Raw genomic sequence first — 26,954 nt, 5'->3', positions numbered from 1 at the left:
CAGTGACTTTCATCTTTCATCGTTGATTTCTTAGGCAATGTGAGGCTTTGTTTGTATCTGTCCCTTCTATGTGTTCCAGCCTCAGAACATCAGTTTCTCTCTTGCCAAAGGGAGTCTGGCCTTTAATGGGACCTGCCTATACCTGAGGCTCCACCCAGTTTTTGAAGTATCTAGCGAATCACAGGTCGAAATACAGTTGTCTATTGTTACATCCATCCAGTACTTATACCTCACCCTTATTTACTGGGCGCTACCATTTTGGAGAAAATTGATGGATTTGGATTGAAATGGATATCACTGGTGACAGATCAAAACGACGGATTTTGCGCCCACTTTTATCAACGCCATCTGCACGGAGAGAGGCATGTTGGGAAGGCTCAAAAATGCAGAAATGGTTGCTGGCAGAAGTGATTGGCCAGGATGGCGGTACAACCGCTTCTTCGTAGCAGACGACAGCCGGTATGAAGTTTTATACCACGTAATGTAAGCACATTGAATCAAAAAGGAGCAAAGATGTATGTATAAATAAAGTGCAAGTATATTATGCAAAATCCTACGTATAAAGGTCGTCCTTCTTGCTATTTTCCTGGTACCACGATCTTAACTAGGCCTAACGTTAGCGACGAAACATCCCATTTTCACGTAAATAATGATGGCGGACCGAAAGTTGAAGCTGATTTTGCAGATGCGTACATGACGATATATACTCACAGTATGAAATTAAAGTAGTCCGTGAAAATTTTTTGTCACGAAATCTCCGCTTCGCCGTTCCAAGCACCATCCTCCATCTTGGAGAAAATTTGGTGTCATGGCAGCTCCCATGGAAAACGGTAACCAATGAAATGCGCCTAAGTTTGATTGACAGGTCGAGCCTCTTTTTTAGGCTCCTCCTAATGGCCAGAGTCCCTTTGGCATACACGGCACTGGTGTTAGGGGTGTCTTAGCGGTGTGTAGGGGATGCTTGAAAAATCCCTGCGACCCGATTTTACGGAGCAAAAAGTTGAAGCATTTGTTGAAGGTTACCAAGCAAAAAAGTGCCTCAAGGTCACTTCGGGGATGGTCTCGAAGGTTCTGTGGCAAAGTGCAATGCGTTGGCGCGTATTACGGAGTCTTTGTTTCCCGTCACCAAACCCACCGCTGCCAAAAAACGCCGCCATCTTTCTTCGTAAGACTGCTCGGGAGCTCTCGCCGGATTCCGCCATAAGCTGCGAAGAGTTTGCGACGCGCGCCCTTCGTGAATCTACACTTCGTCGTAACTTTCCCGTACGACGGAGTTACGACAGATTCCGTCGCACGAGCTCTTTGTGAATCCGACCCCAGCAGTCGCGGCGAGAGACACGAGCCCCGCGTGACGTAGAAGCTGCTCGGTAAAAAACAAAGAAGTTTTTGTTTTTTCATCTCGGCTCACACGCCGCTTATACATGTTTCAGCTGTGCCGTTGGGCGTCAATGGTCACGTGCCCGTGATACGTCCCGCAGTCTTCGGCTTCGCTTCGGCGGTCTTCGGATGTGGAGAGGGTTCTTTAAAGGGACAGTCGCATTCTCCGAGGTCAATTTCGAAACTAATGCGAATTCTAATTCCTTGCCGACCACTGAAATGGGCCCGAAAATACCATTTCGATCCGCGGCGTACTTTTCGCGCAATCCGATGAAAAGGAAACCGGAATCCTTGCGCCCTCGCTCTCTAAAAGTGGGAGCAAACGTCACCCGGATAAGGCCAATCAGCGCGCGCCCTGGGTAAATGCGAGCCGCGCGCCTGTTTGCCGATCGCGAAGCGAAGGCGAAGGTAGCAAACATGGAGTCTGCAAACGAGAGTGATGTTTCTCTGTCTGGGGGAGATTCTGACGAACATGTAAGCGGTAGCGGCGACGAGTTAATGCTGGATAATGACCTATACTCTACGGACCCAATGCCTCTGGAACCCGCCGACCGTGCTCGAGATGTGGTTGCGGCTAACCCGCGGGATGACATTTTCAGGTGACGTATCTCTTTGCATGGTTGCCGTCGGATGTGCGAAATAGTTTAGAATGTTGAAATTGTTGTCGGCAGGTGTGTGTGTGGAGTCTGCGACCCACAGGAGCCCGACGAGCGCCTGTGTTGCCTTTCTGTTGCCAGGGTGGTAGAAATGTGCAACAGTGCCGCCGTGCAGTGCATAACACAACACCCATTACTCAGGGACATCTGCCTCCGTAGGGAGCTTCTAGTGGTGTACGCGCCTCAATTCTGCCGCTATGATCAACGTTTTAGGCGACTCAATCCCCAGGACCAAAGGTATGCCTGCTGCAGTGCTCTTCCGTTTGCTATGATTACGACCGTAATGATTTTTTTGGTTTAAATGGCCTACCATCAAGATTCGGAAGGGTAAACTCGGGTGCTAGTCGGGTGTTGTTGGTTACGCAAATTGTCGAACCTAAAGTGGACAGGGGTTGTATACAAAAGGGCGGCTATTCTCAGCAGCTTATTGGCCTACACAAGTTTGTCCCCCATAAATCATAAGCGTGGCCGACAGCCGTGGAACGACCCAGAATCCTGGTCCAACAATTCCATTAGGAAAAGTGAAGCAACACAGTCGCCTCAGCTAGTCTCGACATGCTCTCAATTATGCCAGTTAGCCATGGCCTGATTGGCAACACAAAACCCTGATTGACAGATATCCAGTGGGAATTCTGAAGGATAGTCTTACAAGTCTGAAAACAGCAGCATTTGAGGTGCCAATAAAGGGGGGGGGGGAGCATGTTAATGAAAAATGTAAGAGTAATATATTTTGGGAGAAAATGGATTTTGCCGGAATTGGAGGGAAGCTGGTTCGGGAGGAAGTTAGCTGTTGGAACCGGGTTCATCCTGAAAGAGGCGGACCAATTTTCTGTTGTACTATGTTGCACACCTGCCAACCTTCCACATTCAAAATGCAGGAGACCCCGGAACTAAGAAAGGAATGCACAGGCTTTGAACTCCGAGGTTGGGATAGTGTCTGTTCTTCTGTTCTGGCCATTATCTTCCCAACACTGTGGGAGATTTGGCAGGTATGCAAATGCCCACAAGATATAATGCTAAACAAAAAGAAATGTCATGTGGATTTGTCTTTTCCAGCTGCCTAAGGTTCACGGCATACTTGTCATTCACGAGATGGGTCTGGGGATACCTTGGTCCAAGGAACAGACGACAGGTTCCTGGATGCGTTGTCCGAGCCATCTGGAGGGAGTTCCCATCTACGTCCTATCAAGGCTATCAGCGTTAGGACCATCGAAGCAAGGGTGTCTTGACAAGAGAGACAAGCTGGTGCATACTGATGGCTTGAACTGGAGACATGTAGTGGCAAGACAAAAATTTTGCTGACATAGGCACACTTTGTGTAAATGAGCCCTTGGTCATCCCCCTTGCCTCCCATCAGAGGTTTTGGAGGATACTATAGGTGTGTGGTGTACGGATAGGTTTATCCGTACACCAGACACCAATAGTATCCTCCTAAACCTCTGATGGGAGGCAAGGGGGATGATCAAGGGCTCATTTACACCAAGTGTGCCTATGTCAGCAAAATTTTCGTCTTGCAGCAATTTTCGTCTTTTCGTCATTGCAGTGTGGGGCATGTTTTGTCTTGTCACTCTGTATCTCCAGTTGCAGTCAACAGACTGTCTACCCATCTGTACAGCAAAAACTACTACACGTGGCAGTATTAGCTCTGGCATCAAATCCAGACTGTACTGCACTAAGTTAGTGCCGAGGTGGGAATATTTTCAATTCTGTGCAGATTGTCAATGCGGTGTAGTGACGGGAATAAAGAATGACCCTATAATTGTATCGATTTATTGTACAGTGGAGTATGACGGGGTGGGAATAACGAAATAGCATAGGTTTATTTGCCTCCCATTATGTATGGGAGGCAGATAAACCTAAGCTATTTTATGTTGTGCTGTGGTTCTACATTAATGTGGTGTGAAGTCTGGGCGGTTACAGGTACGCTGCCACAGGGATGTTAGGAGCGTTCATGTTGGCAGATCCATATCTGGTGTACTAATACGCTATGCAAGTCTGTGTCCATTGTTTTCCTCTTCCTGGAATCAGGGGATGACAACCCCCTTGTGAGATGCGCCGTGAAGTGGGAAGTGGGTCCCCAGCACTTGCTTCAGCCATGACCTCCACATCTGAAATATGGCCTCGAGTGTTAACACTCAAATGAATACGTTGAGGGCCTAGCAGGTACAATAACAAATATAAAAATGACTATGCAAATAAATCTTCCCCTTTGCGGTCCCTATTTCACTGGCACAGTTATTTTCCTGTCGACATTACGTTATAAACGCTGGCAGCCGCATCACACAAGATTCCTTTCACAGAACTCGACAATTTTCAGGGCTTGTACATATCCATTATTTTGTGGGACGTGCAAAAGGAATTGCAATATTTCCGTGGCTTGACAAAACATACCAAATCCAGTTGATTCCGTTGACGTGCTTGCTGCCGCCTGAAATAGAGCCAGAAATTAGCAACAAGGCTGCAGTAGAATACTGATGCAAGTGTCTCGGACGCAGCCAAACACAGATTGCGATGTTTCACATCCCTGAATGCTGCCATCAGGCTTACACTATGAACTGTAGAAACATCCACTAGCTGCAATAAGATTAGAATAATGCTGTCATGTGGGAGTGTTACGTTACTCCTGCATAATACTGGCGACAATTAGCACAGCAACAACACACCAATCTTTTTTCTCTAGATATACGCGTACTATTGCGTCAGGATGCTGCAATCATTGTAATAATTTGTGTACATTAGTAGCCGGTGTGACTGTGACGTTACAATCGGCGGCGAGGCCAGGTGTTTGCGATGATGTTTACTGTGACAACTGATATTTTGCATCGCAGCGTATAGCTGTGACCACGCAAAATTGTCACTTACCTCCGTTACTGGTTCCTGCCCTTGTTCCTGATCGAATGTGGTAGGCACGGCGTCAATCTTCAGCCGCTTCTGTTTCTGCCGTAGCCCAAGCCGAACTTGCAATACATCTTCATCCAAATAGGCGTCGTCAGCGAAATGACAGGAACAGACGCGTGAAACATTCAATCCTTGGGCCACACCACAGTAGTGGCTGGCGATCGCTGCCTCCCACTTTCGTTTCGTTTCGCCATTGCGAGGTCGGTGAAATGTAAGCTCGGGATTCGCGTTATAAGTCTTTCTGCACCCGAGCACGTAGCACCGGTTTCCTGGCTGTGACATCGCACGTCAACGATGTGAAATCCTAGGCCACACGCTGTAGTTCAAAGTACTTCAAAGCAAACGCGACAAGACAACAAGAAAAAGGGTCAGACGCACGCTCAGACACACACAGAATCTGCGGCGGGAAGGAGCGCCTCCTGATGGTTGGTTTATCCGGGTGACGTCATCCAGTGTCGGCGCCTTGCTGGGATTGCCGTGCGCGCCGGAAGCGCGAACATTTAAAAATCGTTTCTGAGTGAACCAAGTGGATTTGTGCGGAGAAAATTTGCCGGCGTACATTATGAACGACAGGGAACATGACCATAATAGTTCCGGAACACGCTTCCGGATGCGACTATCCCTTTAACCCTTTCGGCCCTGGCGTCGTCAAAATCGGACAGGTCAGAAAAAGTGCCCGTGCGGCTCGGAAACAAAACCGAAACCACTGGAACCTACATAGAACTGTATGTTGGGCATCCCACGCGTCGACGGCATCAATTTTCTTTCTTTAGTCGCGTGCCGAGACGAGGACGAAGCGCTAAAAATGGCGGAGGTGGGTCGTGGTCATGAACGCGGAATGGGTGAACTTTGCCATTTTATTGTGGCTTTCTCTACAGGGTAACGATATTTATCTTTTTTTATGACATAAAGTGAGACCTAAGGAACATCACTGCGTTGAGAAACTCATCGGTGCGCGCTTCCCTTTTGTATTCCGGGGTGTTAACCACTTGGGCGATTTTGACACCATCAGGGCTCAGTGGTTGTGCAAATAGGGCGCGTACGTCGATGGTTCATGCAGCACTTGTCGCATAACTTGCGATCATCTTCTTCATTTTGGTACTTTCTCATGATTTTCAAATAGTGGCCTTCCAAACCATCACTCTGGGGGGGAGAGGGGGCTCTTTCTCGAAGGACGTACATGAGGGGGAGGGGTACGGACACGCCTTTTTGCTGGATAGGTCGGGGCGAGGCGAGGGGGCGATCGAGCAAAGATAAAGCAGCGAAGGCAGCGAAAAGAGCACAGAAGGTGTATGAGGGCACGCGTAGTGAACCATCGTGATAATGAGAAGACATGTGCGCCAGTGTCACATCTATTCGCAGCTGACAGCTCCACCAGGTGACAGCTTGCAACGATCTACAAGAGTGACGCACGATATCGATGCATTTCTTTTCGGTGTGCATACCAAAAAGCGTGTTGCTCGTGGAATAAATTATCCAATGTTCGGTCGAAGTTTTTCGCAAGACCCCCGTGCTCTGGGTCCTAGATAAACCAGAGCACCCTGCTGTCTGTTCTGAGAAGAATACGTTGCACAATGTCAGTGGAGCAAGACTGACAAATGCTATGCAAGACCCATATTGCCCAGTTGTCGTGATTATATAAGTGCGGCATAGAAAGCGTCGATAAAAATCCTAATCGTTGTATGTAATCCCTACGAAAACGACGCATCAAGTACACCCTATGAAAACTTTTGATTTCGTGCCAATGTCCTCAAATATGTATCACGTGAAGACTGTTTACACTTCATATTTTCATGCTGCTTGTATTCGAATACTATCGTCATTAAACGCGCGTTCAGACAGTCCATTCACTAGAGTCGCAGCCTTCGTCTCCCATATGCCCCCGCACTCAACAACCATTGAGCCCTGGTGTCCTGTTTTGACGACACGTAGCCATTTTACGAAATAACTATGAACTGAATTTTTTTTTATGTAAGCATACTATATGGGTGCACAGTAGTAACAAAAAGTACATTTTAAAAAATCTGGCTCAAAATAAATAATTCCAGGGCCGAAAGGGTTAAAGATGTGCGGATCACAGCCTTGCGCGTGCTCTGCGGGTTACCTGCGCTCATCGTTCTTTCGCAGCAGCCCATTTTATTTGTTGTAGAAGACGTCGCAGCGAAAAACTAAAAATATTCTTGGGGTCACTTCCATGATCCTTTAAGCTGTAATGACGTAACTATAATAATGACCTCCCCCCCCCCCCAAAAAAAAAAAAAAACTTTTTTCCCAACACCCCTCCATGTTTGAGACGCTGGATATACCACTGCATAGCAGTTCAGCGGAACGGCGCGAAATACGACACACACGATCCCCTAGTACGGCAGCTGTGCAACAGGGGCCTGATCGGCGCTCCTGTCGACGAGCGAAACTTTAGTCGAACAGGGCTCGGAAAGCGAGCGGTGATGTCATTGGAGTGGCCCCCAATATCTGCTTCACTTCTTAGAGCAATAAGGCTCCGCCTCTCTTCCCTTCACCAATGACTCCGTCATGATATCGTCATCTTCCCTGATTTGTTAAAAACGGGGGGCGTACGCCTTTTTTGTGACAATTATGAACAGCATAAGTGTCACAAAAAAAGGCGTACGCCTCCCGTTTTCAACAAATCGGGGAAGATAACGATACCATTCGAGATTATGGTTGGCTAGGAGCGTGCTATGCGGTGAAGTTCATTTTTAAGAGTGTAGTTAGAGTCAAAAATCGCAAACAGGTCGAAAGCTTTCACCCACCTTCACAAGGTGGCGCCGCTAGTCTGCTTGCTGGCTTGCTGTTGTAGCTCTTCGGGGACTTGAGGGGGAGAGAGATATTGGTTTCACGTTTCACTGCGGAGCTCGCACCTCACACCTTAAGATTAGTGTTGGGAATCCCCGGCCACTTTTACAATACCGGGACTTCGGAATTTTTGCCGCATAATCGGGATTTCGGGATTGATTTAATACGGGAACCTCACGCAAACACAGCGTTTGTGTAGTATCTCGAATGATTCCTGTGTGCGTTTTGTGTCGGCCTTCTCGATGTTCTGCACTGCGTATTAATCATAACATTCGTTTTGAATATGTCACACGCTTTCTCTAAAAACCCATAAGGCCTGTTTTATGTTCTCTTCAAATAGCAGGCTTCTTTTTATTTGCAATTATAGCAATATAGCGCCTACCGATTTATTTCATACTCTCATTGAATACAAAACAAATAGCGTAAAGTGGGGTTACTTGAAGACGGGGGCAACTGGAGGACAGTTTGGGTTTTTCGCGTGGCATTTTCTTAGCAAGATTTCTTTCCCGTCTGTGACACACCACGGTGAGCACAGCCGTTGTCTGGGCCCTGAAGTACCGTGTTGACGTTCTGCACGTGGCTTTTTAGAAAGGCATGAGGCGCTGTCTTGCAGATGAGGTCTAGGCAGTGGCGTAGCCAGACCTCCAAGGTAGAGGGGGCTCGATACGCATCTCAAGGACCATTGGCGCTTCTTTAATGTGCTTCTTCCTTTGGTGTGATGTAGCGTTGCGCAACCAGAGGACGGGAGTTCAAGAGTTGTACTTGCACATAACTTCATTTTCATATTTCACATCTCACGCTTCTCGTGTCATGGGGTAGTGTACTGCTCTCAAGCGGTGAATCACCCCAGGCCATAGTCATGATTTAGTAGTAGTAGAGCAAAGCGTCTTGGCTGACTGATTACTTGGTGACATGGTTCCAGCGATCCAACTACCTGCAGGGTGCACTTTAAAGGGCTGATGTGCACGCTTTTAGCAATTTCGTCTACGTCGCGCTGGGAACACAGCCAAGTGTCCTGGGCTTTGTTGTGTTCCCAGCGCGACATAAACGAAATTGCTAAAAACTGGCGCACCTGCCCTTTAAAGCGCACGCTCTCGCTGGAACCATATCACGAAGTAATCAGTCAGCTCAGGACGCTTTGCTGTGTTCCCAGCGCAACATAGACGCAATTGGTAAAAACGTGCACACCAGCCCTTTAAAGTGCACTCTGCCTGTAGTTGGGTCGCTGGAACCATATCGCCAAGTAATCAGTCAGCTCAGGATGCTTTGCTGTGTTCTCAGCGCGACATAGACTAAATTTGCAAAAACGTGCACACCAGCCCTTTAAAGTGCACCCTGCCTGTAGTTGGGTCGCTGGAACCATATCGCCGAGTAATCAGTCAGGTCAGGACGCTTTGCTGTGTTCCCAGCGCGGCGTAGACGAAATTGCTAAATACGTGCACGCCAGCCCTTTAAAGTGTACACAGCCAGTGGTTATGTCGCCGGAACCACATCATGCGTCATTTGACCTCATTTCTGAATGCCCTTATACTGACCTCACATACCTCAGGCCTCACCAGTGACTTCACTCACAGAGACGTGGCGCCCCTCAGACCTCATGAGGGCACTCACAGGAGGTTTCATGAGGGGCACAACCTCATGAGTGCACTCACAGGAGACATTATGAGGGTAAGACCCTCAGGGTTTGCGTTTGTGAGTGCCGTGAGGGTGAGGGCGAGTGAGGGCCTGTGCTCGTGAGGGCGGTGAGGGCGATTGAGGGCATGTGTCTGTGAGGGCCGTGAGGGCATGTGAGAGTGAGGGCGGTGAGGGCGAGGGCGAGTGAGGGCATGTGCCCGTGAGGGCCGTGAGGGTGAGGGCGAGTGAGGTTTCACCAAAATGCCCACCTATGCCTCACAGACAGCAAAGCGTCTTTGGCGCTCCTGTCAACATACCACCAGAGCGTCGTGAGTGATCTGCGTACCAGGTGTACGCCCAACTCTCCTCGGTCGGCCACCGTATCTGCCTTCAGTCGGTACTCGTGCATACAGGGCTACACGGAAACACCTGTGCGGACGCGGCTGCGAGACGCGCCGCGCTTGATGCGGCCACGCCGGTGCTCCTACTGCCGCTCCCGGTGTCTGCGCCTGCTTATACGGCGTCTCTGCGGCAACGGCAGCCGCCAGTTTGTTGTAGACGCTATCCGACCTAATGCGTTCTGCAGTCCATCGACCCCTCACTGGAGTTTGTCATCGGCTGCCGCTGTACCCGCGAGGAGGAGTCCCTTCTACATCGCCTTCGGCTGAATGTTGCCTTCAGCCGTTCACTCCTGTTCAAAATGGGCCGCGCCTCATCTCCCACTTGCCCCTGCTGCGCTGTAGAAGACGAGATCTCTCATCAGCTCCTCCACTCTCAGCGTCACCACCATCATCGGGCCGTGCTCTGGCAACACCTCTCAGAGCTTAGGTGCACGGACGGACGGACAGACCTTTCTCTCGCAACACTCATTGGCCCTGTGCTGCGGGCTAAGCGGTGGAGAGTCACAAAAGAGGTGCTCCGCTTTCTGCGTGACACGGGCCTCCTGGGCTCCCTGTGAGCCGAGTGTCTTTTTCGATTTTTCTTATTTTTATTTATTTATTTATCTTTTTGTTATTTCCTTTTCTCTTCTTTATACTTTTTTTATGGAATAGCAAGCTGGCGTGCTGCGTGGCTGACCTTTCTCCTTTCCTTTTTTCTTATTTTTTCTGCCAATAAATCCCCCCCCCCCTCTGGAAGGTAGTGCGGCATCAACACGACCATGGAGGACAGAAGCGTGGCTGACAGTGTCGTACGCTCTCTAATATCCAGGAAGGCAGGCAGGACCGTCAAGTGCCATCGAAATTGGCGTTCCAATATTGTATTAAAGGGACTCTGACCAGAAGTTCGACAAATCTTTCGTTTCCATCTATCACGAATGTACAATATGCCTCCAAGCAACACGCGAAATATTTTAGCTGTGTGCGCGTTTACCAAAGTTTACCAAACGGGGAACTGAAAACCGGCTTGGCTTTTCCTCCTCAACTTGCGCAATCGGCGCCGAAATCTAGCCTCTTTGTAGCGGATATCCGCCGATTTCCCTGTGCGTGAAAAAAGCATGAGGTTTATGTTTCATTGGGCGCCCGGACCGGAAGTTCTGTTGTTAGTGAGTTTGTGAGAGCGGCGGCATCCGGAAAGTGATCTTCAATATGGACGTCAAAGCAAGAAATGCGGAGACTCCTTGCCCGGAATTTTTTTCTGGCTCCTCTGCGATCGAGAAGGAAATTCTGTGTGCTGAACAGTTCGGGCGCCTTGCTTTCGAAACATCGCCGATGCCGCGAATGCGAGCCGAAGAAGCTCTACGAACATCGGTCACAGATGAAGCAGACAGCATCAGTCGCCTGTCTTCGACAGACAGGGAAGCGATGAGCTCTTTAACGCACACTGTGATCGAACATGTACACGTTCTCTGAAATTTCCTGTCCTCATATTTAATCCGCACTTGCTGTTTAAGGTTAAGGCTGCTGTGTCATAATGCCGAAGGAGATCGAATGCTTGTGCTGCAAGGAGTTCGAAAGCACTGCTGAATGACTGCTGTATCAGTGCATTACAACCCACGAAGATTTCCAACTTCTATGCATCAATACCACTGTCCTCAAGGTGGCATATTTTGAACTCCGTGGGCAGCGCGAACCTATGAGTGACCATATTCAGAAGTAAGTCACATGCGTCCCTGTCGAATGATGTTAAAATTTGGGCGCTCAACAACAACAACAAGATATATATTGTGATGATGAAGTGGGGAGGTTTTCCACTCTAGGAGTGGAACGCTACCCCATAGCTAAGGGGTGTAATATGAGTGGTGACAATGATGAGTGATGACGATGACAGGTGACGGGAATGATCGGAGCGGCGATGGCGATGCTGAACGTGGTCGTGATGGTGGGAATGTCCGATAGCGCTGCTGGGGTCATAATGAGTCATTTAAGCCTGACGCCTCAAAGAAGTCAACCACATGACGTAAGGCCGCCCTGGAGTGGGCCGCGGTGTCCCAAGGGCCGAGGATGGTCGACAAGTTGAAGGGGCGGCAGCCAAGGGTGGCAAGCTGTGACTGCAGTGTTCGCCTCTCGTTGATATAGGTCCGGTAGCGGAGAAGTATGTGCTCTACGTTGGCAAGTACACTACACTCGTTGCACATAGGGCTAGCCTCACAGCCTAGCTGGTAGCGATAGGACGGAGTGAAGGCCACATTCAGACGTAGCCTGTGGATCAGCGACTTCAGAGGATGAGGAAGCTTTGCAGGCAGCCGGTATGACAGCGTTGGGTCTACACTGCCCAAAGAGGACCTAGTTGGAATGTCGTGTTGCCACTGTAGGGCGCTCAAAATTGGTTTGGTCCTGCATTAAAGTCGCTAAAAACTCCAGTACAGGGCACAGCACATAAAAAGACGACACAATACACAACTTTGAACTGGAGAAAAGCAATATAGGTAACTGTGTAATTGTCAGTGTGCTGTGTCTTGTGTCACCTTTTTGTGTATTGCCCTGTACTCAGGTTTTCAGCGTACGTTTTTAGCGATATTGAGTGTCGTTGCCTTCGATTTATTGAAAAGTAAAAAAAAAATGTTGGTTTCTAAAAGAATATAGCATGTGTAGTAATAGGGTGTGTGCAGATAAACTGCAGTGGCTTTCAGGTACATGTGTGGAAATGCCACGACATACACCCTGTACTGTGACCGGTTATATTTGCCTAAACTATATTTTATGTACATCTGTGTAGACGACCGGCCTCGGTGGCTCAGTCGGTAGCGTGTTCGCCTTCTGATCGCGGGTTCGAACCCGGCCGAGGACGCCAGCAACTTGGTGGCAGGGTACACAGGGTCCTAACAGGAGGTACCTCTTAGCGTAGCTCGTCTATCGCAGTTAAAATAATTCAGCATCTGTATTTAGGATGATTTATAGCTCTCAGGATGGTGCATGGTTCATGAGTTCAATATGTTGTGTTGAAACACAACGCTAGTTCTTTTTAATGAGTCTTGCGGAACGATAGATGAGCACTCCTTTCGTGACATTGCGTACCGTTGCCACAATGAACAATTTCTTGAGCAAGACTGATGAACAAACGAAAAACAGAGTCTGTCTTTCAAATATGCATGTTCCTTGTATTTGTTTAATGACCCATGTTGATGTCCCCCCTCATGTAATGGCCGCAAGGGCCTTTGAGGTATATTCATAAATAAATAAATATCAAAACCAGAAAAAGATGTAACATCTATTATAATGCCTATCCTCTTTTTGTGTGAATGATACATGAACATTCTCAGAAGGTATGTTGTCACACTTTGCCTCATTGTGCCTAAAGCCTAGTTCCACCTCTTACATCATCTCCACGTCTTCAATCTACAAAGCTGTACAAGGCTAAAGTAATCAGGCACTGCATAAAAAAAGGGGGTGGAGAAAATTAAAGCCTGACACATCTAAAATTCAAAGAAACCCCGGTGCTTTCACGGGCTCAGTCCTGGATCAGAACCCCATAGAAAACAGCTTTTCTGAGCCTCAGTGATTGATTCCCTTGATTGCACTGACTCTGAGGAAATACTCATCGGCTTGGTGGCAAGTGGGCTTGTGTATGAGAGTGCAGTTTGGAATAAAGGGAGCAAGCAACATCTCTCTACTTAAGAAGGATATCAACATAGCCTGTCAAGGCATAGCATTTTATAATGCTTTCAGTAAGTACAACACTGCTCATATAGAAGTTGCGATTCATGTTGGGAAAGCATGCTGGAGTTACCTCAGGCAGTGCATCCAGAACTGGGAGGCAGGTTCATAGAGAGCAACTTATGAGAGGGACAGCGACAGTGCCCAGTGAAGAGACTCCAGGAATTTTGTGCAGGTCTGGAGCGTCACTGCCTTTTAACAGTTTTGATGGAAAGCAGGGTGTGTGAAACACTGACCTCTGGTGTATGCATCCTTGTTATTTATAGCCAGGTACCCATGCTCTAGTAATCTGAAAAAGCCTTAGCTCTCTTGCAGGAAAGTGCTAATGAATCTGAGTATCTTTTGTGGAAACAGGTTGTAACTGCCTTTTTATTCACCCTTCTTAGATGCCCTAGCGAAAGCAAATATGTAATGCTGCACACAATATCTATTGCTAGCACACTAATTGCTTTGAGTGTTCTCAGGCTTCTGATGAAATGGAGCTACCTCGTGCATACGCTGTGCCATGTCGGTAAGAACGTAAATCAGATTGCTTTTACTTTTGAAATTGGCCCTTCAGTGCTCATGTGACTACAAGAATGGTATCTCCTAAACAATAGGCAATAAGAATGATTTCTACAATGTAACAAGCTGTGTAAAACAAAAACTTTATTTGGAAACATATTCCAAAAGCTGCGTGAGGACCTCATAATGTAATATCCTTTACTTCAAACACCGGCTTAACACAACGATTAAAAACAGAGTGTAAATGTTTTGCCACCTATCCGGGTGGCATCATCAGTACAACAGAGGCCAAAGAAGAGCAAATCAGCCTACTTATCTAAGAGGCCGTCGTATAGACATCCGAAAGGGGGCCGCGGTTTATATTACTGGCTGATGCATCACGCCTGATAAACCAGGACTCTAAAAGCTTTCTATACGGCCCAATCGCTAGTCATGTGCAAAGGCTACCGCACCATCAAAATTAAATACTTAGGACAACAATAGTAGACTAGGTAATTTGGTCCTGGTTCGAGTAGCATTAGTAGCCCTGGCAACGTCCCTTGTGTGCTCTTTCAGTCCTGTCACACGTCTTTTGTCTATCTCGCATATGTTGGTTGCATCACAGTGTATGCACTCGACTTTATATGCACAGTCTTAATGCCTGATGGGCACAGTGCCCTCCAAATGGCGTATGAAACACATTGGATGAAAGGAATGCACACCATTGATTTGACACCTTCGATGTTGTTTTTGACTGTTCTCTGTTGTAGCGATGATGCCAGCCGGATAGGCGACGAAACGTTTGCTCCCTTTGTTCTTAATCGTTGTGTTAAGCCGGTGTTTTCAGTAAAAGATTTTACATTATGAACTTTGTTTGAATGATGATTAGTGGCGAGCTTCATACCCTGGACCACTACTCTAACAATTGCTTGCGGTAATGTGGTGAAATGCGGTAATGAGCCTTGTAAACAATTTACTTGATAATGTTGGCAATTTATTTATTTAACTGTGATAGGTTCAAGAACCATATGGTGTTACATAACGGAGGTGCGTGTAATTATACAAGACTGAACACCAAAAGGCCGTGCTTCACACTAGATAAAATGTGATGCAATTGTAACATGACAAACGCTGCATGGTGGCGATATGATAGGTTCTCCTCATGAATTGTGACCACGGTTGCGGTTATTTGAGAAATTGCATATCCAGTTAATTGTAGCAGGATCAAATTTTAATGAGGCTAGTTTGGCCAACAAGTGAGCATAAAGCACAGTGTCAAAAGCCTTTTAAAAAAATACTGCATCTACGTGGACCCAGAAATCAAGACAGTTTAAAATGCAGCCTACTTGTCAAAGCCTACTTATCTAAGTTATGCAAACACTTATCTGCCCGCAATACGTGCAAGTGTGCTTGGACCAGAGGCGTTGACTGGACCAACTGGACCACAGCTGCCATATTATACCGCCATGTTTAAATTTGTGGCGTGTCTCCTTGTCAGGTTGGGGCGCGTAAATCTTCTGAATATTGCAGTTGACAGAAGCTGCGCAGTGTCTGTCTTCGCATCTGCATGGGATTTCCTGGGCATTCCTGGATACCAAGCCGGATGCATAAGACGGTTCATTCTCAAGGCCTGGGAAATCGATACGCCAAAATCCAGTGGATATGAACACTGACTTGAGATGCGTTCATGAGTTTCGGTATCGGGAACATGTTTCTCGGGTTGTTCACCATGGCCATCGTCTGGGACAGCACGAAGGCTCATCTAAAAAGTTCCTCTCATGCCAGGTCCGAATCATCGCTCACAAGATAGAGGTGAGACACCAACTCACCTAGACAAACAAGCCGAGGCGAGTTCCATCTAGGGAACAAACGCAACATATAGAGCCTTCAAGTGTTGGCTTAATACCGAGGGTGTATACAGGGTGTAGGTGATCCATACGGTAGGCCTAGTGTGTTACGAACGGTGGCTCCTCCGAGTTCCGTGCGCTGGTTTTTCATGTTGCAGCACAAGGTTTAAACCGTACGATAATCATTGTCTAGAGAATCCAAGCGCACACGTGATGGCAGACAAGCAAACACACTTCGCACACGGCATAGCATGTGGAGCAGTGATGACGCTGATGACGCTCCTGACGCCTCCTTTCCCCGGTGATGCCTTACAGTCCAGAATACGGGCCTTTTGACGCTGACTGGAGAATCCGGCGCGTTTAAGAGCAAGACCACGATTTCCAGAAAAATGTCGATGGAATGCTTCTGGTGGAAGGGAACATGTATCCCTCTCGAGGAACTTCTCATGCCAGCGGCTCCTTCAGTCGTGGGAACGGCACGGCTATTATAGGAGCGCCCCAAGACAACGCCCTTCAGAAAAACAAGACGTCTGCTGCTGTCATCTACTCATACTGCTGGTCATCTTTGTTACCGTTTGCGGCTTCACCATGTATATCTTGATAAAACTCACGGGTTTACTCCTCGAGTGGAGGAGAAACACACCTATCCACTATACCGTGCAATTCGCCTTTCATGCGACGCACGATGATAAGAGAACCCCCCCTCGGGTACTCATCGAGAGTAAGGTTCTGGAAGATGCTTCGGTCAATGACTATATGGACAGGAATACGACCGAGGACAAACTATGGACTGGCAATGTCGTGGGGTAGTATGGCCAAGCCATCCGTGAATGCTACCTTAAGTGAATTTAATCTAATACGAGGTCTTATACAGGGTGTCTCAGTTAAATCCCTGGGCTAAGTAATTCGCGAACGGGTGCACAAATCCAAGAACTTTCTTTTTTACAAGTATACAGGGTGTCCACGCTAAGTGTGAACAGATTTTTTTTTAAATATATATAACACTTTTTCCAAGGTGAAATCAATTGCGATATTGCATATGCTGAAGGGCACTCCCTAGCAGGGCATTAGCTAAGTCCAACGGCAATGTCTTAATTAACTTTCATTAATTAACTTTTTAATTATAAAAGCTACAAAGTTGTCCCAATGAGGACATGTCTTCCTTTCGGTCACCTGATATCGTAGCCGTTTTCAGAACAAAAATCCGTTCGATAGAACGCCCGCAAAAAATTCGTGAAGGAACGCCATTTTTTTCTTTATTTTGTTCATTGCGCTTCTTTTCGCGACGCGTATTTCCTTCAAACCCAACGGGAGAGGGGGGAGGAGCACAGTGCCCCCTCATGCGTCGAAGATGAGCTTTAACTTGGGGAAACAAAACAAAAACAAATGTATCGGGTGACTCTATCGGAACTGGCCTTATCTTGGGTTGCATTTTCTGTTTCCTTTTAATCTTTTTCCATGATCCGAGAGGCGATAGTGTGCTCTTTCTCCCTCTCACATTGGGGGTGAAAGAAAGACGCGTCTTCTAAGAAGCGCAATGAACAAAATAAAGAAAAAAATGGCGTCCCTTCACGAATTTTTTGCGGGCGATCTATCGAACGGATTTGTGTTCTGAAAACGGCTACGATATCAGGTGATCGAAAGGAACAGATGTTCTCACTGGGACACCTTTGTAGCTTTTATAATTAAAAAGTTAACTAAGACATTGCCTTTGGACTTTGCTAATGCCCTGCTAGGGAGTGTCCTTTAGCATATGCTATATCGCAATTGATTTCATTTTGGAAAAAGGATTATATATATTTTTTAAAAATCTGTTCACACTTAGCGTGGACACCCTGTATATGTCCGATACCACCTACAACTCCGTACCGTGTGAATGAGTGGGAGGAGCTCATTTAAATTAAAAATTGAAATAATTTCTTAAGCAGAGCGCCGTTGGCATTAAAAAGTGTACTACCCCTTTTGGGACCTTCAGTGTACACTTTTTCGAGGAAAATATGTCACTGAAGCCGGTCGTCTGTTGCAGTAATTTGTTTGTGTGTTGTTCACATACTTTTGCCGCGGCTGGTCGCGGTGAAGCGCAAACTGACGAAATTAATTGGTGTAATTCATTGGGGTAAAAACGTAATTCATTGGTGGAGTAGAGAATGGCTAGTCGCAAGAAAAGTATGTAAACCGAAACCAATTAATTACTGCAAAAAATGACCCGCTTCAGTGGCAGATTTTTCTCGAAAAGGTGTCCATTGAAGGTCCCAAAAGAAGCAGTACCCTTTGTAATGCCAACGGCGCCCTGCTTTAAAGATTGCTTTTTCACGAAACTCATTTGAATTTCTATTCAAATGAGCGTCTCTCACTCATTCACAAGGTACGGATCTTGTAGATGGTATCGGACAGATACTTGTAAAAAAGAAAGCTCTTGGATTGGTGCACCCGTTCGCGAATTATTTAATCCGGGGATTTAAGAACATACGAAGGCAGTAAAAATAGGCGTTGTCAAGTTGCCGGTGATGAGTAAATCAAAGAGTGATATTAAACGGTAGGAACAACTTATTTATTTACACATGGTAAACAAACAAGTTACCCTGTTACCCTCTCATGCCAGAACTGCCCCGTCAACTGTATACAGGGTGTTTCACCTAAGGTGATAAAAATTCTAACTAGCTACGTACTCGCCGGAGGATTGTCGTACTTTCGGCAGTTACCTTCTGGAAACGTTTGCTGCCATTGAGGAAGGCTTTGGACAATTTTTAATCGCGGGAAAAAATTTTTTTTTCAATTGAACTTTGAAAATTGCCAGGTTAACCTCACTTTTTTTTTTACAGAAATATGGAGTCCTCCACGGATAACCACACACTCAACCGAAACTATGCACAGTATCGCAATAGAAATAGTCTAAAAAATAGTAAAAATTCGGCTTTAGCCCGGCCTTCTTGATTGTCGCAAAGAAAAGCGCACGGTATTTGCGGGGAGAGGAGGAAGTGTTCCCGCCTCTTGTTTTACCGTTGACTTTGATGCTAGTGACAACCAACCTATCACAAAGAAAACAAAACAACCGTCTTGTCACAAACAAGCCAAGACAAATGAAGGCTGGACACTTTCTGGTCTAGACGCGGATTTCGCGCGCGCTTCTCTGCGAAAATCAAGCAGGCGGGGCTAAAGCGTAATTTTTACTAATAGACGTTTTTCACCAAAAATTTCCCGCTTTGGCCGGAAGGGCGCGCTAGGAGCGCGCGCAAGGGGATTGTGGTAGTTCTGGTGGTCCGGTTGGGTCCGCCTATTTCGTTTTCTTTGTTCGCTGGTCTTTAGGGAACTTCAAAGGATTTCAACCTCAAATGTGAAACGTTTCTGAGGACTAAAATGGTTGGATACACATGTTGTGTGCCCAGTTGTTACAGCAATACTGCCAAAAACAAAGGCCTAAGCTTCCACAAATTCCCTAAAGACAAGCGCCTCAGGAGCCTATGGGTTGCGAAGATAAACAGAGCGGGACATAAAGGAAGGTATGTATCTTGAGAACTCTCTATCAAGGAATGATAATAGAACGTTCTCGCGACATGCTACAGCAACAAATAGATGGGATTGCACGTGTTTTAAGATAGCTGATAGCAACAGATAGCTAGGCCAGTGTAACATGTTTAGAGCGGAATCCTACACTTCTGTTGCAACGAGAAAATGGTATAATCAGTGACGCGCAGGTAGTTTGCGAAAGGAAAGTCTCGATGAGGAAGTCGTCAAACATTTAAGTGCTGTTATTAAACAAACAGCGGCATACGCAAAATAATGATGGTTTTGGACTACGCTAAAGGCTGATATTATTCCTTTTTGTTAGCCTTTTTAAACCCCTTACTATTCCGTAGTAAACTTATGATCAGAAAAGCAACTGATTCCTCTTTCTAGTGCCCTTTTACAGGATGTACTGTATGAAGCTTCGGGTTGTGCCTGTGTAGAAAAGCCAGTTCTCGGCATAACACACACACAGATACACGAGATGGTGATGGGTTGGGCGATTCACCGCCGCTGAGGCGGTACACTGCCATATTTTGCGTTGGGGGAGGATGAAGGGATGGTGATGGGGCTTTCAAAGAGCCGTCGCCAGACCGGTGGAGCACAAGTACTCCGCCAGAAGACGAAGGCCCTGCGTCTGGTGGGCAGCGTTCGACCACGGACCGAGGATCTTCGCTAGGTTGAACGGCCGCTTGTCAATGCGTTGCATAGAGAGTTCCATTAGAGCACGCTCGTAGTGGTATTGCACACAAGCCAGGATGACGTGGCTGAGGTCGCCATGCACTCCACAAGTGGGGCAGAGGGAAGACGAGGTGGAGCCGAGACGGTGTTGAAAGGCAGGTGTAAAGGCAACGTTGAGCCTTGTTAAATAATTCCTGATGAGGACGACGACGCCCACCTCGTGCTTCCCTCATTCTTCTCTAGCCCTTCCATTAAACATTATCACCTCTGTTCCCTCGTTGTACTGTCTTCTACAAAGTGGTGCCGAAACCCGGGATATACCGAACATTTTTTTGAACGTCCCTGAACGACTGTACCGACCTGACCGTGAAGACTGCAGCGGGCATTGCAGGAGTCTGAACGAACGAAATGGAGGTGACCCAACTGATTCATCAACGCAGACTTGTACTAGCAAAGGTGACTGCACTGATGAAAGATATAGAACGACGGAGAACTACAGACAAACGTCATGACTTTCTGGACTTCAAAGAAAGAACAGATCGTCTACAAAACTTACAAGTACGTATTCAACAACTTGACAGTCAAATAGAACCGATGCTTAACGAAGAAAAATTCGAAGACGAATATACAAAGCAGATCGAAACGCAAATGAGCATCTTGACGTCGCTTTTCTACGCCAACGAGTACTTAAAGAGAAACAACGCTGAATTCATCACGACATCTGCTAGCACCTCAATGCCGAACATCAACGATTCAACAAATGGAATACAGAGTATCGAACTACCACCTCTGACTGTAACACGTGTCACACAGCAACAGAACGCTCAATATCCGGAGGCAGCACACGACAGTACCGCATTCCCGAACGACGCACCTCTGACTGAACATTCTGCCGTCGCTGCGCTGCTCACGACAAGGACAGATATTGTGTCATGTGAAGTTTTGCAACCAACCGACTGCTTTCTCAACCAACAAGCAATCAATTCAACACGATTCACGGAACAGTTGCTGGATGATACGGCTCTCCTATCCGATGTTCTTACCTCAACAGGAACCGAACAAAGCACGTGTCTAATGACTGACGACCTGAGCCAGACTCATGTACAACGAACATATACAACTAATCATGGAGTCGTCGAACCGCTATTGAAAGAAGACGATATGCAAATACAAGGACCGCATCAGACTGACCGCTCTTCTAAACAGCCCATAAAAGGAACAGGAAAGCTTGGAACAGAATCGAACAAGAACGTGAACTCCATCCATACCCCGCCGCAGAGCCAGGCACCGAACCCTGCTGACTTGAAAAGAGAGTGGCTTCTTACGCGTGAGATAGTGATCATCAGCGTAATGACTTCTTCAGATACCTGTATATCACCGACCGCAGATACAGGCTCGATGCAAGCATACCAATACTGCGTGAGGGACACCTGCTCTTGGCTGTGCTGTGCTGCTACAAGTAGTGCCAATTGGCCAGGGTCACTGAGCAGAAACACCACCGGAATACGGCAGATCGTTCGACCTGAAAGTCAATGCTTTGAGGACATTGAGCAGGAGAACACTGTAACCGACAGGAACTCTGCAGTCCTCTTCCGAAGAATACGACCTTTTAAGCCAATGCGACGTCATCTGGTGGGGGGGGGGGGGGGGGGCAGTCTGTTAAATCCTTCCTGATGAGGACGACGACGCCCACCTCGTGCTTCCCTCATTCTTCCTACCACGCCTAGCACCTTTCTTCTGGCAGCGACGTTACGCCATCATCTGCGATCGAACGCTAACCCATACCCGGAGACTGTGGGCCTCCTAGAGAGCTCTATTTACGTGGATGATGTGGTATTGGGGGCCAGGAATGTTGAAGAGTCAGCGCAGAGATACGCTGAAACACAAGCGATTTTTCGTAACGCCTCCATGAAACTACAGAAATGGGGTTCAAACAGCAAGGTAATGCGCGACAGATTTCGAAAGGAAAGGGACGCAATCTTGCTGCCCACAACTACGAAAGTTCTTGGAGTGCCATGGGACCAGGCCAACGATACCCTACCGTTACCCATACATGGCACAGGAGAAGGTGGCATGCAAACTCCGAATGTTACAAAGCGACAGGCCTTGCGTAAAATTGCGCAGATATATGATCCACTGGGGTTCATTCTACCGTATACTGTCACCGGAAAACTGATACTGCAATCCATCTGGAAAAGAGAGCTGGGTTGGGACACGCCACTACCAAGTGACCTCAATGAAAGGTGGCGCGACTGGTACAGCCAACTCACCCTCCTCACAGATGTACAAATTCCACGGTATTATGGCATGACAGACTCGGAGCAGGCCGTGGCAGAGTTGCATTTCTTCTCGGATGCAAGTCCTGCTGCCTACGGGACCGTGGTCTATTTACGACTCAAGGAGAACGAATGTGCAGGTAGGGCCGCTGTCGGCGGAAGAAGTCGAGAAAGCACAAAATTATTGGATCAGGATAGTACAGAGTTCGGCATTCACAGACGAGATCAGCTGTTTAAAAGGGGGGAGGCCCATTCCCGAGTCATCCAAGCACCGAGATCTCAGGTCATTCGTGGACGACAGCGACATTTTGAGAGTCGGCGGACGTCTGCGCTCAAGTCAGCAGTCATTTGCAAGGCGTCACCCTATTCTCATCCCAGCACACTCCTACTACGGCGACCTCTTGATATTGGCATCGCACCGTCAGGTACTGCATTCTGGGGTACGAGATACACTCGTCCAGGTCAGGGAAAGATTTTGGATGATGAAGGCACGGCAACAAATCAAGCGAGTCATAAGGAATTGTACAACATGTAAGAAGAACGATTCTAGGCACTTAACACAAGTGGATGCTCAACTACCGGCTGAACGCATAACAATGTGTCACCCTTTTGAAGTCGTCGGCGTCGACTTCGCCGGGCCTCTAACGCTGAAACACAGAACTAAATCGTACCAAAAGGGATACATTGTCCTGTTCACGTGTGCGGTCACCAGAGCCGTACATATCGAACTCTGTGAGGACATGTCAGCGAACAAGTTTCTACAGGCGTTTCGCAGATTCACAGCTCGTAGAGGAAATTGCCATCAGTTTATAGCGATAACGCAAAGGCCTTCAAGAGAGCAGCTAAAGAGCTTGGCGCGCTATGGAGTGTAATGAGAGCTCCCATCATTCAAGACTATACGGCCATCAGAGCAATCAGGTGGCGTTTTATAGCAGAGCGGGCTCCGTGGTAGGGTGGATTCTATGAGCGGTTGATACGCTCGGTAAAATCCGCAATTCGAAAGACTCTATCCAGGACAATTGTAGATTTCGCCGAGATGGAAACACTACTCACCGAAGTGGAGGCCATGATTAATTCCAGACCGATCACGTACGTCTATAACGAACACACAGAGCCCACGCCATTGACACCGGCAGACATGATTACTGGAAAACGACTACTAGCGCAGGCTGCAACGACATCAACCACTCCCGAAGATGCATTGCAGGATGCCCTCCAGTTAACGGAGTTTATGAGGAACACATGGAGGATGCGCCAACAACGCCTTGCATTGGTATGGGAAAGATGGCAGAGAGAATATCTCAGCGAGCTTCGTTCTGCACATCACTCAAAGGGCTTAAAAGGGACTGATGTGAGTGTCGGTGACGTTGTTCTCATCGAAGAACCGAACCGAACCATGGACCGAACAATGGAGAATGGGGGTCGTGGAGAAGGTTTTCCCGAGCTCCGATGGAAGGATCAGGGTATGTCTGTTGGGGACATCCTCTCGGACCACACTCAGAAGACCAGTGCAACATCTCTATAAGATTGAGTCTTCACAGCTACAACGGCCAAACGATTCTGCTTCTTCGCGGGCGGCAAGCTGTTGAATGTTATGCCAACATTCTACTGTCAACAAAGAAGATGATGACTCATTGTCTGTGACACTCGCGTGACAGACATCGCGCTTATTCTAGTTCCTTCTAACGGAATAAACACATCGTCATCCCTCTCTGTCCTGTCTCATCTTCAACAAGCCTCATGCGGTGGAAGAGAGCAGTTAAGGGGCGCGGTAGTCGCGGAGGAAGGACGAGAGAAAGCGTGGGGTCTACATCAGAGAGAAGGGAGTGAGCTATGTCGTGTTCCCACTGAGCCTGCATCTTGGGACCGGTGAGTGATGAGAGGAGGTGTCTTCGGTCGCCCGACGACATCATTATCGGGGAAAAAGCTGCGTGCTCATGGGCGTTCAATGCGGCTCTGTCTGCTTCTTCGTTGCCGCTGATACCGACATGTCCGGGGATCCACTGCAATACTACAGTGTGCCCTGCAATCGTCGCCTTCTTATAAGCTTGCAGGATGTCAAAGACAACAGGACCGAGGAGTCCACGTATCCCCAAGTTGGCCACACACTGGAGCGCGGGTCTTGAGTCTGTAAAGACGACCCAGGACTGAGCTGGACTGGCTGATATTTTTTTGCATCGCAAATAGATTAACGTAAAGCTCGGCACACGTAGACGATGTTCTGTGAGAAAGACGGTGACCACAGGAGACTGACTGAGATGGTATGACAAATGCCGAGGACGATCCACCCCGAGTAGATAACCCGGCAGTGAAAACTGACGTTGACGCCGTGTAGTTGTCGTTCATCATGCCCAGGGTAAGCTGCTTGGCGACACACGGGGCTGTATCCCTTTTCCTTCCATGCAGGCCAGGAACAGTTAGGCGGGTGACTGGGCTTGCCAGAGACCATGGAGGGGCACTGGGAGCCACTGTCTTCACTACGAGACGCGGGACGCTAGGCTTCAGCTGAGTCATCACCGAGCGGACCTTGCAGTGCTTGCGCCTCAAGATCTTCGGTACGAGCGGGTGCCGCCGATGATGAGATAAAAGGCGGAGGAAAAGTCGGCAGGTCTCACCGTAGCGAAGAACCTCCAGCGGGGTGTCCCTCACTTCAGCAATAACTGATCGGGTCTCTGCTGCTCGGGGGACGCCGAGGCACACACGAAGGCTGCGCGTCAGGAGGCACTGCAGCTTATGATCTGAAGATGTCGGCAGGCCATTAAGCGCCGGCAAACTGTACGCGAGGGACCCTCGAGCCAAAGCCCTGTGGAAGGCCAACAGAGAGCTCGTGTCACTGCCCCATCTCATGCCTGTCAAGCGACGGATCACTGCAATCCAACGGTGAATCTTGATCTCCAAGCTTGCAATATGCCTCCGACAAGAGAGCCTAGCATCAACAGTGAGACCGAGGAACCTATGGTGAGACCCGTGCTTCAACGGTATGCCAGCAACGGAAAGCTGGAAGGGCCTCATGTTCCGCCTTGTAAAAGGAAGTACTACTGTCTTTTCCGTCGATATGTCTAAGCCCGCCAGTGACAGGTACTGCTCGATAGCATCGAGAGCGAGTTCGAGGCGTCGCTGGAGGGCAGGACGGGATTTACCGCTGGTCCAGATACAAATGTCATCAGCATAGATGGAGATAGCCACTTTCCTACCGACGCAACCTCGAAGGCCAGCCATAACAATGTTAAATAAGATGGGGCTCAGAACACTCCCCTGGGGCACCCCATGGGTCAACTCGACAAAGTCTGTATCCCCCTGGCTTGTGCGGACGAACAGTTCCCGTCCATGAAGGAAATCAGTAAGCCATGAGAGAGCTCTGAAAGGCAGGGCGGCATCAACAAGGCCATGGAGGACAGAAGCGTGGCTGACAGTATCGTACGCCCGCCTAACATCGAGAAAGGCAGCCAGCACAGTCTTCTTGTGCACCTTTGCGTCTTCCACAGAAGTGATTAAATCGTACCGAGTCTATTGCTGCTCTGTGCCGTCGAAAGCCTGACATTTCTTCCGGGAAGACGCGGCGATGTTCGAGCCGCCACTCCAGTCTAGCGAGTACCATGCGCTCCATCAACTTCCCAAGGCAGCTAGTCAGGCTCACTGGTCGAAAGGAGGAGAGCTGCGATGGTGGCTTGCCTGGCTTCAATAGCGGAATAACACGTGCGCACTTCCAACTGTCGGGTACTTTCCCTGACCTCCATGATCTATTAAATACCTCTAGCAGATACTTCACACATTTCTGATCAAGGTTGCGGAGAGCCCTATAGGTGACGTTATCCGGCCCAGGAGAGGACCGAACCCGAGACAGCAGCAGCGCGCTTCTGAACTCGGCCAGTGAGAAATCCATATCCATGTCCGGGTCAGTGACTATGGGCGCAGCTTGAATCCGTTCGACTAAGGTAGTCACATGGGAAGAAAACCACGTTGTACTTGCAGCCTTCGAAGGAGCGGCAATGGTGTTGCAGAAGGCCTGAGCCACCTCTGCTTCGGACTTTGAGGAGGACAGCGCAAGTGCACTTAAAGGATGCTGGTTCGTGGGAGGTTCGCTTAAACTTCTTGCCACTCGCCAGATCTGCGGATCGTTGTCAAAAGATGACAACGATCCGCAGAACTGCCTCCAGCGCTTACGATCAATCGCAGCCAGCTCCTTAGTAACTGCCTTGCACGCGCGGCGGGCTTCTTGGATGTCTTTGAGCAACCCAGTCCGACGAGCAGTGCGCTCGGCGCGTCGACGGTATGCCCGCAGCTGCTCAACCCTAGGGTTTGAGCCGAGATGTCCAGGAAGGACTTTAACATACTTGCTTGATGAACGAAGGGCCTCCTCGATGCATCCTGCCATCTCGTCTGCTGAGAGGTCAGGTCGGGTGCTTGTGGAACACAAGGCGCGAAAGGCTGACCAATCCGTTATCGTTACAGCTTTACGCCGTTCTTTCTGAAGAAATTTTTTTAAAACCAATGAAAATGGGAAGATGGTCACTTCCCCGACCGTCCAGGCCAACCGCCCACGACAGGTACCTGGATACATCATTTGAGCACAGAGAGAGGTCTAAAGAGTCTGACCGAAAACACCGGCCGAGGAACGTAGATGACCCATCATTGAGAAGATGCAGTCGCAGATCCTCTATAACGTCCGCCCAGATTTCGCCGCGGGTGTCAACCTTTCTGCTACCCCAC

At 48.2% G+C, this 26,954-nt stretch overlaps 1 long non-coding RNA gene across 1 annotated transcript; it reads right to left on the bottom strand.

Annotated features, from left to right (window-relative positions):
* Positions 1 to 3,986: 3,986 nt before the first annotated feature.
* LOC135387350 (uncharacterized) lies at positions 3,987 to 5,185 on the bottom strand. Its single transcript, XR_010421064.1, has 3 exons — positions 4,896 to 5,185; positions 4,425 to 4,461; positions 3,987 to 4,141 (listed from the first exon to the last, which is right to left on the bottom strand). It is a non-coding gene; the product is annotated as an uncharacterized LOC135387350 (long non-coding RNA).
* Positions 5,186 to 26,954: the final 21,769 nt, after the last annotated feature.

The sequence above is a fragment of the Ornithodoros turicata genome, chromosome 3 (assembly GCF_037126465.1).
Source record: "Ornithodoros turicata isolate Travis chromosome 3, ASM3712646v1, whole genome shotgun sequence".
Classification (NCBI taxonomy): domain Eukaryota; kingdom Metazoa; phylum Arthropoda; class Arachnida; order Ixodida; family Argasidae; genus Ornithodoros; species Ornithodoros turicata.
Note: the sequence above shows the minus strand (reverse complement) of the source record. Positions and strands in the feature narration are given on the sequence as shown.